This window comes from Falco punctatus, assembly GCF_963210335.1.
Source record: "Falco punctatus genome assembly, chromosome: 6".
Taxonomy (NCBI): domain Eukaryota; kingdom Metazoa; phylum Chordata; class Aves; order Falconiformes; family Falconidae; genus Falco; species Falco punctatus.
The window spans coordinates 63795383-63808523 of NC_137585.1; the positions used below are offsets into that span (position 1 = coordinate 63795383).

At 42.7% G+C, this 13141-nt stretch overlaps 1 protein-coding gene across 1 annotated transcript in view; it reads left to right on the forward strand.

Annotated features, from left to right (window-relative positions):
* The window catches only part of LOC308066323 (uncharacterized protein), a gene marked incomplete at its 5' end in the record, with an annotated part of 129465 nt that overhangs the window by 106709 nt on the left and 9615 nt on the right, over positions 1-13141 (forward strand). The window contains one exon of the mRNA XM_080393453.1: positions 11532-11666. The remainder of the gene's footprint in view (positions 1-11531; positions 11667-13141) is intronic.

Below are 13141 nucleotides of genomic sequence, written 5' to 3' on the forward strand. Positions count from 1 at the left end.
ATGGAAGTGTGGACAGTTGTAAGATTCTGAGAATACACTGGAATGAAAACCTTGGAAGTTTCCCTTCTGTTTAATTAATTGTTTGGGGTTTTTCAGTGACAAGGTTACAAAGCATTTGTAATGAGCATGCTTCATCTTTTGCCATTTTTTTCCACATGGGTGTGTGCTTCCTTTTCATTATGTTGTTTTTCTTTCCCCTTTTTTTTTTTTTTTTTTTTAAACACAGCCACTCCTTTCATTTTAAGATTAAGAAATTAGCAGCTTGTGGAGCAGAAAAAAAAAAAAGTTTCATCAACATTGCAGTTCTGATCCTTCTAAGCCTTTATTACCTGTAGGGGCAGGTGCAGGAAGCTACTACAGGAGAGAAGGTTTACTAACTTTTTCAAGGCTTGGGCTTGCGCAGAGGAGCGGTATGTTTTAGATGCTACAGAGAAAGTTCAGAGCAACACGGTCAAAAGGTGCGTTGCTTAGAAGTATATCCCTTTTGCTTGGCTTATTTCACTTCAGTTCTGTACCATAGAGTTCTGAGCCCTCCAGCTAGTGTTTTAAACACAAAATTGAAATAGGCTGTCTGAAGTCTATACCTATTATCTTACTTGTTTCCTGCTGTTGTAAAATAGATTTTCTTTCTCAAGATAGTATCTTCCAAGACTTTCACTACCTGGAGTTTTTTTCTCTTTGTTTCTTTGCTCAAGAGAAAGTGAAGGGAACCACTTGCTTGATCTGGGTAGAAAAGAAAGCAATGAATGCCCTTAGCTGTACTGACTGGGTAACGCTGAGATAGCGTCTGTAGGGTAACAACCAGGCAGCTTAAAGAAGAAGTAAGATATTTCTTTCTTTATTTGTTTGTTTATTTTAGCATGCTGAAACAGTTTAAAACACTGAAATGGGGGTAGGGCAAGGAAGGTGGTAAAAAATACATCACCCATCCCTTGTGATTCTGTGGTTTTGTCTGAATCTTCCCTCCACATCAGCTGTGTGTTTCAGTTGTGATCAGTGCCCTAAGATTGTAGCTGCATGCAAGATGTCTCATTTGCCTAATATTAAAAATATGTGTGTGTAATGACATTTTTGTAATGCTTCCTATCTGGAAGATATGTCACACACCTTTTGTAGTAAGATTCATGGCACCCTCTTAAGATATTCCTGTGTTTTATGGATGGAGTCTCCTATGCATGGGAGCTACTGTATAGTTCTGGCCTGAAAAATAGTTCAAAACAACATATTATTTATTGCCAGGAATAAGTTTTTGCTATTAGTCTGTCTTGCTCAGTCTAGTAGAACCAATCGATTTTTGAGAGAGTAATTTGTCTGCTTAAAAACGTAACGGTTCATTTAGTAGAAGAAATGCTAACCACCTAACACATAGTAAGGGATCTGAAGACCACCTTCATCCAGTCATTCAGGAGTTGCCTTGGAAGTGTTAAGGTTTTAGTCTGAAATTGTATGTGCAGACCAAATCATAGCCATATCATAGGGTGGGAATTCACGTCAAACATGGTCTCAAAATGGTATGTCCATTAGAAGTTATGTACAAGTAATTGTCAGACTGCCACTTGTATTAGCAAGGCTACATTCTTTCTTGAATGAAGGTAATAAAATTGTGTCAAAGAAGGGGATAACTGCCATGTGAAATAAGCAGAGTTAACCTTTTCATCCTCAAAATTTGTAACAGAGGTATTGCTGCATAGGCAGTATTAAAAAAAAAAATGGAGGAAAAGAGCAGCTTTCTCTGTTAGCATGACTGTGGAAAAGGGACAGTGAATTTCTGGTTTTACAGTATGTAGGAAAGCCAGCTTCTGAGCTGTTGATGTACTTCAGATAAATTTGTTTAAACCGCTTATATTTGTGGATACGTACTGATAAATAAATTTCCAGTTTAAGTGTAGAACCATCCTTTAAAAAAACAGATTTTCAAAGTGCCGGGCAGCAGACAGCACCTAATTCCAGCTGGTTGGTGACACCTTCTGGATGCTGAGCAGTTGGAAAATTTCACCTGTCATTTGGGTAATTGATGAAAAGTTGAGTTTTTCCCAGAGCCTGGCATGATCCACAGTCAGTGGCGTAGCAGTAGGAGAAAAAGGTCCAAATCTGCTGTCTCTCAGGCTTGTTCTCTGAGCTGTTATAAAAATGTTTGCTACTCAGATTGCTTTTAAAACACGATGATGCAAATTTGAACACTCTGCAAATTTGACCTGTATTTATATCTGCATGTTTGGAAGAAACCCATAAAATTATTTCCATATTGTTTTCAATATATTTCCAGTTTATTATTCTGAGAAAATTTGATGCATCTGCAGTGTGCATGATCTGGCTTTCTGAAATGCAGATGCACAGCCTTGCATATCTAGTCAAATCAGTGTAGCAACTGCTTTTACAAACTACGTGACAATGTACAGCCTCCTATCTGAGAGCCAGATCAGACTAAAATTGGGACTCAGTCCAAAAAATAAAATACTGCAATCAGTCTACTTACTGTGTCAGCATTCAGATTTGTTGCTGTTATATACACTGCAGGGAAAGGAAGTGGAAAATACACGCTAGCATCCAGAAACAGATTCCTGAGTCATGGAGGGTGGCTGAGATGGGTGTTAATAGGAGCTGCTTAAAGGTTCCCGGTTTTGCACACACCGTATGGGCTAACAGATGTTAAAAACTATGTTCTAAGCCTCTGTGACACTAAGGAAGTCACTGCGTGACACTACAGATGCCATGTGACTTCCCTGTTTACACTCAGCCCAGCTGTAAACATCTATGAAATAGCAGCGATGGAATGATCTGCTTTTGTGTCACAACATCCTTGGTCTGTGGTTCTCTGCCTTTAGAGCTGCCCGTTGGCACCGGTGGGGGTTTGCGGAGTTCAGCGCCCTGGAAAGCTGTACTCTGAAAGCCGGTGTGTTCGGACTGGGTTGACCTCTTGTTTCAGACCGTATGTTTCCTTCCCTTCGCCTGTCCCGCTGCTATTCTCGGCTGCTGGCTGGCACCTCTCATCTGTTGGGGACATGGTGGGCCAGTGGGCATCCTGCTGCTGCACCTACCCTGCTTCATGACTCACCCCTCCAGTCCTGCATGCATGCCACTTAACCCTCTCATTTCCAGGTCCCTAGACTTAACCCTTCTGTCCTAAAATTTGCTCAGTCTGTGCTACTGGGAGAGGAGGACCCGTGCTCCTGTGTGATGCTTCTCGGATCACTGTAGGCAGCACTCAAGTGATAGCGTGCACTGCGCAGCAGCAGGGTCACTTTGGGGTTATAACAGTAAATCTTCTAAAAGTAATCACACTTTAGAAGTGATTTAAGTGCTCAGGTTTCTGGGTGAAAGCCAATTGTCAAGGTTTAATCTGCACCCTAAAGCTCTGCTGGTAAATCTGATCTGGCAGTTCTGCCTATGTATGGGTAGAGAACCACTATTAAAATATCTTTCCTGTTACAGAACAGTGGGACCTTTAATCTCCACAACAAAAATAAAAACTTTCTAAAGGTTTTTTAAAATTATTATTACACTGTAATGTGCAGCAGAATACATGGGTGGGATTTGGCTCTGATACAAAGACCAGACAGCATAACCTGTGTGCACGTACGTGTCTGCAGGGGCACGAGGGTAGGATTCAGTTGCCTGCATGTTGGTGCCTTGGAGACGCCTTCGGTTACGTAGGCCATACCCATAGGGGTGGCAGGTACCACACTAGTTTTATAGGAGTTTTATGTGGGCCAGCAGGATGCTGTACGTCACCTCAAATGACAGGAGGCATAGGTGTTGTGTTTAGGCAACGAAATCTTTGCATATGTGTCCTAAGCTCCTGTTGTAATCGCTGGAGATGCAGTTTGTTGCTGACACCTAGAGATTCTGCTTGCCCAGTGGCAGACATTTATATTTGGTGGGCTGAAGTGCTATCCAAATACTACTGGATCTCTAGTGATTAGACCATTGTGGGTTTTTTCTTCTTATGATGTGTAAAATCAAACAAATATGAATAATAAATAGTGTGAAATACAAGCTAGTTCACATTTTTGCAGTGAACTTCACAGAATTTGTAATAGTAAATTGGATGCAAAGAAACTTAGTATTTTTTTTATGCAGCTGGACCCCCGTGCAGAAGAAAATCGTTAGACCCAAAGACAGTAACTTTTCATGAGTGTGATTAGAGCTTATTGCTTACACTTCCTGTAAAGTTTCAGTGTCGTGAGCACATTTATTTATCCAATAAGCATATTTTTTTTGTAAATAAGAATTTTTGTTATGTTTTGCCATGGCTGACTAGTACATAGTGAGCTACTCTTTTAGGGAAGAAGGCGACAATATGTATTTTGTGCCAAAATACTGCAGCACCTAAGAAAATAGGGTTTCTGTTCTTAATTGCCGGTTTCTTTCTGTCTTTTATCCTATCTTGGTTTAAAAAAAAAATAATAATCAACAAGCTCATTGTGATGCTCTTGATTAGGCTTCAACAGAGATAACGAAAGTATAGTGTCCCTTTGTGAAAGGAGTTTTTAATTATTGTTAGTTGTACTTGCTAGCTTCATTTCTGAAGGGAAACGGAGGTGACCTCATCCTGAAAGTTGTCAGTCTCATGCTAGTGTCATTCACTGCCTGGAAAAGAGGTTGGTTTTTTGTGTCTTGTTGCTTTTTTTTTAATGAGGAGCTATCAGCAGGCCTGATGGGCCCTGCAGTTTGGGAAATGCTGTCCAGACTCTGTTTCAGAGGCGTGCTTGTTTCTGAAATGTTAACGCTACAGAGCTGAGTTGTATCTTAGGAGCAGGGGACTGGCAAGAGTCTCAGACCTGTCATCTGTCCGTTCCAGTAAGGTCTCTAACAGCAGCCAGTACTAACGACTTTGGAGACTGGTGATGGAGTCCTCGTAGGGGACAATTGCTGAAGGTTTGAGGGCTTATTCCTGCTCTTTCATACTAACTAATAATCTTGGAGTAAATCTAAGACTTTATTTTGTAACCCTTCGCTTGGCTCTGGCATATTCTTGAGGTCCACACTTCATCTGTGCTCAGATGCAGAGAGGATTCCCTCACCCTTCGGCTGCAAACCATGCAGGGCAGCGGTGGCGTTACATGTCCTTGTGCGGATGCCAATGAATTGGGACCGGTCAGTATTCCCTTGTGACCATAATGTGAATGCCTAAATATTTATAATTGGTTTAGTTCATTTAACCTCTCCGTATGTTAGGAGAAGGATGAATTAGAGTAGGTTTTTTGTCTGTCGTCACTATTCTGTATTTCTTAAGCTGTTGCCTTGTTTCATCTCAAATGAACCTGCTCTAAAATATCCTGAACTTCAAATTCCATTTTAGTTCATCCAGTGCCATCTGCCACAGTGTCTGCTACGTATTTCAGTCCTGACGAAAATCCACGTTTCTCCTCCGTACGTCCGCACTCTTTTGTAAGGATGATGAGACAAGCTAAGCTGGCAAGTTGTTCCCACCTTTGTTACCAATTATACAGCAATGTAAAGAGGCAAATTCTAACAACTTGTGTCCTTAGAGGCATTTGGATACCTAACTTGCAGTGAAATTGTTAGCAGTAAGGCTCTTGAACATCCTTGAGGCTCTGGGATGGGGTCTGTGCTCAGCTTTTGCTCAAGCAGCCTCTGGCTGACTTCTAATCGTGCTCCTTTTTTGTCGGTCTCAGATGTGTATTTAAAGCTGCTGATTCTTCCTCAGCATCAAAACCATTGATTGGGAGACAGCCAGCCAGCAGGGTGCCAGCCCTCCCCTCTACAAGGGAATAAGCATTCAGCTGTTTTGTTTTCTAGCCCTGGCCTGGAGAAACCGGGAAGGTCAGTGAGCTTGGTACGTTTTATGGGTGTCCTCACCACTTCGCCGGACGGGTTGGGAACCATGGGCTGGAGCTCCCAGATCATCTCATTCTGTTGCTTTCTGCTGCTCATTACAAGACAGAATTAAAATCTCAGTGGTGTGAGAGGTTAGGACTGTCTGAAATGGTTTTCATTCTGTAGCTCCCAGATGTTTAGGCAAAAGGAGTGTAAGTTTTCCTGAAGTAAGCCACATTTTCCAGTAAAAACACTGAACTTTGTCACCTTACAGTGACTTCGTTCAGTCCTTCCTTTGCTGTCTGTAATGTGGGGATTACGCGTGTACCTTAAAAGGATTGTTCTGAAAACTGTGGTAGTTTGTTAGCGTTTCTGCAAGCTTACCAAAATATATGTTAAATACAAGTATTCTGAAACCTGTTCATCTCCCAGGGTTGAATTTGGTGTCTTCTGCTTTGTTGGCTTTTTTTTCTTCTGTTTTTCAAAACGTGGGACTGTTCTCATTTTTTCTGTTTACATTCTTCAAACCTGAGCTACTGCACAAAGATACTGTGCATGCTGGAGGTGGGTACAGAAAGACACTCATAGGGTGTAGTTTCTGAAATGCTGGGTACTGTGTTGGGTAGGAAGGTATGTCTGGATCAGTGCTGAGTACAAGCTGCTTCATCCTGGACAGAAACGCAGGAGACTCAGTCTTGTCTTTCATTTTCACAAACTACCGTAGAAATTGTGGCCTTTCAAAGTATTCCTTGAATCGTTGGACTATGTAGTTTGACTGCCAGATTTCAAAATAGGATGAAGAACCTGTTACCTGCCATCGTCAAAGGCACTCCAGAAACACAGCTACCCCCCCTCTGTTCAGGAGAGGTGCAGAGTGGTTTCTTACCGCAAGCCTGCCCCACGGCAAACGTAAAGCAAAGCTGTGTTCCAGGTTCGGGCTGAGTACCGTTTCCCTATGGAGGACCATTTTTCAAGCGCAGGAGGAACAGCAATCGTGGCTGCTGTGGCAGGAGATGCAGAAGCCCTGCCGTGGGAGAGCAGGGTTTGTTCTCTCGTCTTTCACATCTCTACGGCTCCCCGCACTGCACCACCCTGCTTGTCAGCTGTGGGCATGGAGAGTGTTTGGCATGAAGACAAGAGACGTACCGAGGGCTGCCAGGCAGCAGCGAACGTAGTGCAGCTCCTTCTCTCGCGCCAGACAAGCTTTTGATGGCGGACTTCAGAGGCATACATTTCATGTGGGCACAACTAGCTCTTGATTTAAAAAAACTAACAAAAAAACCCCAAAAAAACAACAACCAAGCCTTGAAACTACCCTGGGGCAAAAATAAATGAGTGCAAGAATACCAGAAGATTGAGCAACATGCTATGGACATGTTGTTTCCTTTAAGTATTCTGACTATAAATGACGTCACTTAGATAGTTTGGATGTTTTTGAGCACTACAGGGCTTGGAAAGGGAAAGCAAATTGGAAAAACACTGGGAAGCTGAACAATTTGTTTTGTTTTATGACTCTCTGGTAGTTTAATGAGGGAGCTATTACTCATGCACTGTCACTGCACATCTAGAAAATTCCTTTGGGTTTAAAAACTGGCAGGAAAGAGTAGTTTCCTAAAAACCACTGAATTAATGAGATAAAGCCCATTGCTCAGGAGTCCCTAACAGGAAGGGTCGGAGGCAGAGTTGTGCAGGACTCACAGTGTGCTGGAAATCTTCTCCACGGAGTATTTCAAAGAGCAGATAGTGCCAGCAGGGACTCAGAGCAGCAGTGCAGCAGACATGCTCAGCACCTCTCTTTTAGGACGCAGTACGATGGATTTGGGGAGGAAGAAGTTTGGTTTGACTGGGGCATTGTAGCCAATCCTTCTCCTCCATTCCCTTGTATCTGCAAATACCTGGGACTAGGGTACCGGACCCCTCCTGAAGAGACCAGGAAGGTTGTTGTACTCATGGGTGATGGTACAATATATTAGTAATATCGACGCTTGAAGCAAGGGAGCTACACTTGTGGATAAGAAAAATAATTATTTGTTGTGTGGGCTTAATTATACAGCTTGAAATGAATTTTCACAAGTTTAATAATACCTATTCCCGTGTCTTGTCTGACTTCTGACTTGCTGCTTTGTGTCTGGATTATTTTATAGGTCTGTACAGTGCAGCTTGCATGTTCAATTATTTTAGCTGTTTGTCACATCCATACAGGACGTACATTATCCTCATCTGAACTGGAAACCTAATATAACTTTTCTGACCCTTGAAAGCAGAATGAGTGCTCTTTCAGTTCGATGTTTTAGAGAATACAGTGAAGAGAGGACTGCTCCAGTCTGGAAATGAAAGTGCCTATATTCCTCACCAGCCCCCTGACACGATTACTCCCTCATAGCTTAAGTTACTGTAATTTCTTCTGCAAAAACTGCAGATAAAGCAGGGGCTGTTAGGAGGGAATTCCACAAGGAGTCTGTGAAGTGTGATGTAATGATTAGCAATAGAATTAATGAGCCACTATAACAGTTCTGCTACAGTTCGTCTTAATTTACAGTACCTCAGACGTAATCATAGTCATTCCTTATCTTATTTCAGTGCTGTACTGTAGTCTGAATCAACTTTGTCTTTCCTCTGTGTCACTAGCCTCTCAAGCACTTCCAAAATCTTCTAATTACTCATTTTCTTTCCTCATACACAAACTTTAATCCAGACTGTTACCAAATTTCCATGGAAATACAGGAGTAACACAGGCAACATGTATTTTAAGCTTCAGATTTATCTGTGTCCCTTGTACATGCGACATACACTCTCTTCTGAAATACCCAGTACTGAGCTGAGACTGAAGTTTTTTACATTTGTTTTTTAAAGCTCATAGATACCCAGTTTACATCTCTGTGCTGGATTTTTGCCCTTGGGTGTGGAACTCGCTGCCTGGGCCAGAATTAGGAAATGCTTCCCACATCTGCTGTGCGAAAGTGTTGGATCACAGTGGAGAGCTCAGTTTTCAGCGGAACAGGAACAGGACAGAATGAGATGGAGAGAAGCTGGGGGAACGCTTGCTGTTATGAAAATGGCAGGGGTGCGACATGATATAATTCTCATTATTTTGGAATAATATCAGAATAACCAGGATATAATCAGAATAACCAGCATATAAAGAGAGACACTTCAGAGGGACTTTGTTTTGTAATGCGTTAGACCAGGATTTGGGCATCAGTCGTTCTGAGGGCAGGTGCACGTGGCAGTGAGTACGGGGAGCTCAGGTGGGCTCCAAAAAAAGCTTGTTCAGGTACCAGGAGTGGCATGACCATTGCAAAGAGGTGTTCAGCCTTGCATGTTGGATCTGTAGTGCTTCGATTTTCCAGGGTAGTGTGAAACTGCAGGTTGAGAAGACACAAAAAGGGGCTCTTCTGCTTTCTGGGTGGCCAGACGCCAGTGAAGGTGGTGAGCACCAGTGCTGCTGTGTAGCCGTGTTCTGGAAAGAGCTCTGTTGCTGGCATGGATTTAGGTGGGTTTGGGGCCTTTTCAGGGGGCTTGCATGGTGTTTAGGCTGCTCTTTGCCTAAATGGATTGCAGCAGAGTGTAGGTGAGAAGCAGGTTCCCTCACTCCAAGTGGGTCACCTTGGATTGCGAACAGCAGGTAATACCAGGCTCTAATAGAGCATGTGCCGATGCCCAAGCAGCTACTGAGTAGAGAGGTTTTATCACTCCCGGCACCTCAATTCTGCCACAATTCAGGCAGAACAAAGATGGGCCATGTGGCTGATGCCTGCAGCCTCCCCGTCTCATGGCAAGGGGCATTTGTTGGGCAGCCGTCTGCAGGGGCAGCAGCATCTTACTGCTGAGTGCTGCGTCAGCCGTTCAGTAGAAAAGCTGGGCTTCCCCGGAACTCCAGACGTGTGTGTGTTGCACTGATGCAAGAAAAAAAATTTTGGCTTGTTATTGATAGAAGCCTAACTTAGTTTTCCTGTTAATAAGGGCTTAATAGTAATCTACTAACGTGATCATGGTTCAGCTGATTTCTTTTCTTGGCTAGTGAGCATCCTTTGCTGTTTTCTCTCTGTGCTGAAAGAAAGCTGCTAAAAAGAGGCAGCGTTGCTGAGCGGCAGATCGTACCTAACAGGGTGCTGCGCCCATCTTAGTGCTGATGCATGTGCAATTCTGCACATTCTGCCTGATGCCACCATCCCACGCCAGTTCAGAGTTCTTGTGGCTTCTGCTTTATCCTCGGACTTCAGTATGCAGATGTATGTACATACATTCAAATAACTATTAGGTTTTACATTTAAAGACTCTTTTTTTTTTTAAACCTTACTTTGTCAAGACCTTTGCAGCTGGTGTTACACAGCACATGCTTTATTATCCCAGTCATCACTTTGACTGTTTTAACCCTTCTAAATCTTTGCAGTTGCTACAGTAGACAGTTGTGAGGGTAATCTTGAGTGGATTTCCTTGGCCGGTATTAAAACCACAAAGAAATCCAAAGTAGTTCCGTGAAAAAGGAATCTCTGGATGAAAGTGTTTATTTGCAAGGGACTGAAAGGGAGAATGTAAAATGAAAACGCAGTCCACCTGCAGAGAAATGGCTCTGGGGGCACCATGGCAGGCTGGCAGCTGCCACGTTCCTGCACCCATCGTCTCGGACCTCTTTTAATCACAGAACAGTTAATGCAGAATGGTCAGCCCTGCCAAGCAGGGAGCGTGCCTTGCTGGCACATGCTCGCTGCGATATGTGTTGTGCATTAATCGCAGTAAGGTTTGCATCCGTCTTGGTTACGATTTTGTTTTCTGCTTTCAAGTTCCCCTTTTCTCATTGTGTCTAATAAATTAAATTGAACTCACAAAATGCTCCAAAGCAACATTAGGATGTGCCTGTTAACAGAGTAGAATAAATTAATTACACGCCATGAACTAACTGAACTCATTTACTAATTGATGAATTAATTTAATCATGTCTGTTAAAGATAGGAGAACTCGAATGCTGGCAGAATAAAGAGCTAACTCTCCTCTTCACTAAATGATTAGAGTCTCTTTGGGTTTAGTTTTTCTTAGTCTAGTAATGGCCACATTTTTAGAAGTAGGAAGTTAAACCAGTCGTTTGGGGTTCTCTGTGATTCTGTCCAACAGCACTTCCAGGCTGATATCTGATTCTTGAATTCATTTCAAATTTTGAAGTTTCTAGTTGTTTTTTTCTTAGACAAACATTAATGCTAGTTCTTCATCCTTTTTTTTCATTGATCAAACATTGAACACTGTCAGTCGTGTTGTCCAGCTAGAGATTCCATGCTGACTGGACGTCTATAATTGGGGAGTGTGTGTGTGTGTGATCTTTCTTAATCATATTCTTAGTGTACACAATAATATTCTTTCTGTGCACATTCCGCATCTTCTGTCTTCCAGGTTTCATCTGCAGGCATCTATTCCACTACAGTCTTTGTGCAGTCAAGGTCCAGATCTGCACTTCTGTGCATCATTTTATTTCTCTTCTGAGATGTTTGCCCGACCTGTGCACATGGGAATTGATAGCAATCGGCTGCACCTCAGTACAGTTTGAACAGAAAGGAGCTTTCTCCCATGCCCAACTGGCTGTAAACACCACAAAAACAGCTTTTTATTTAAGCCTCTGTTTTAAAGCTATACCTTCCTATGATGCTTAGGGTAGACAGGCCATCAGGCTGTTAATCTGCCTTCATATCAGGTTTTAGTGTCTCATTATTCCTTATGCTTCATCTTCTTTTATGTTTCTTCTGTCTTGCTTGTCTCAGGCAGTAAACTGGAAACCAAACTGCTTTTACTCTTGTTTCATATGAAGTTCCTGGGTCAGTGTGTCTTGGTCAGTGACAGGGACCCTGCCCTGCTGCAGCAGCTTTACTGTGCCCCCCTTGGAAATCACTGCAAAGGTAAATACTTACATAGATTCAAAATCTACACAGTTGCTCAGGTCCCAAAGAAAACCAAGACTAGAAACAGAACTTCATCCTTTTGTGGTTTAATGCTCAAATTATGAGATGCTGACCTCATTCTGTAGCTTCAAAAGATGGAGCCAGTGATGGGGAGGAGACTAGGAAGATGACAAGTAAGTTGCAGCAAAATGGATATATGTATGTTAGGTTTTTCTGATAGATAGGGACATATGTTTCTAATGCAACTAAAGTTGTTCAGTAGCTGTAGTAGGTTAAAGCAAAAATTATTTGCAAAATAAAATTACTTCAAAAATCCACCAGTCGCTTCTCCCCATCTCTTGCTTGGCTGTGTTTTAATACGTGGAGCATTATGTTGTGATCGTCTAATTAGTTCTGTAATTTTCATGGCCTATGCCAGCATCAGTGTTTATTATTGAAACACGATGTCTGTTTTTATCTTGATGATGTGTTTTGTCCTGTAACAGTAGTCAGATGCATGAACTGAGTAGTAAAAGGGGTTGAGGAGTAAGGATCAGTAAATACTCGAAGCTGTGCACGGCCGGGCGGGTGTAATCAGTTCCAGCGCTGCCAGATGCTTGCCAGTTGATCCGGATGACCCTTGCTCAGCGTGCAGTGAAGATCCCCCTCCTAGCTCTTCCAGTGTCTAGCACAACTTGGAGGGCATTGATCAAGCCTGAAAACCTTGAGGTAAATCTGCCAACCCTCTCTCTTCAAAGCCAGAAGAAACAAACTCCGTTCTTAGGTGTGGCGTAGCCTGGCCTAACCGAAAAGGTGAAGAAACGGAGAGGCTGTGTGACTGCCAGGTGGTTGTGCTGCTTCTGCCAGTTGTGGAGGTGGGCAGTTCTGGAGGGTCTGCACAGCTCTGGGACCCTGACCCTGGCAGTAGCCCAGGGGAGCTGCTTGGTGGCCTCCTCTGCCACGATGGCCAGTGTCAACCGGCTGTGTTCCTGTAACACTTTTTCATTCTGTAGTAATACAGCATGATCCAAAATGGAACCAAACAGGTGAAAACGTACCATAGCTGTGTGACCTTCTTCTGCCTTTATGAGGGGAAGCTAAAGTGGAAATGCAAACATGCATTGAAATAAATCATTTTATAAATGCCAGGTGCTAATCTCATGAGCACGCTTTGCATATGCCAACGGAGGAACAGGTTGGTTGAGGGAAAACCCACTTATAAATATGTGCAAATGGAATGGTAAATAGTTTCGGGTTTCAGTAAATTCATGGAATATGCTCTTTGCATTGGTTATGTTTCCTGCTATGAAGTATGTAGTGTAAATATATCTGGCATATATTGTTTGTCACTGTGCAGCGCCAGTACGTAGGAAATGGGTATCTTGAAAAATATGATTTCTGATTGCTTCTTCAATCTTAACAAAGAAGGTTCAAAGGTTTTTTGTTCAGGTCTGAAAATATTCCTGGGTTGGGGTTTGGTGGGAGGTTGGGGG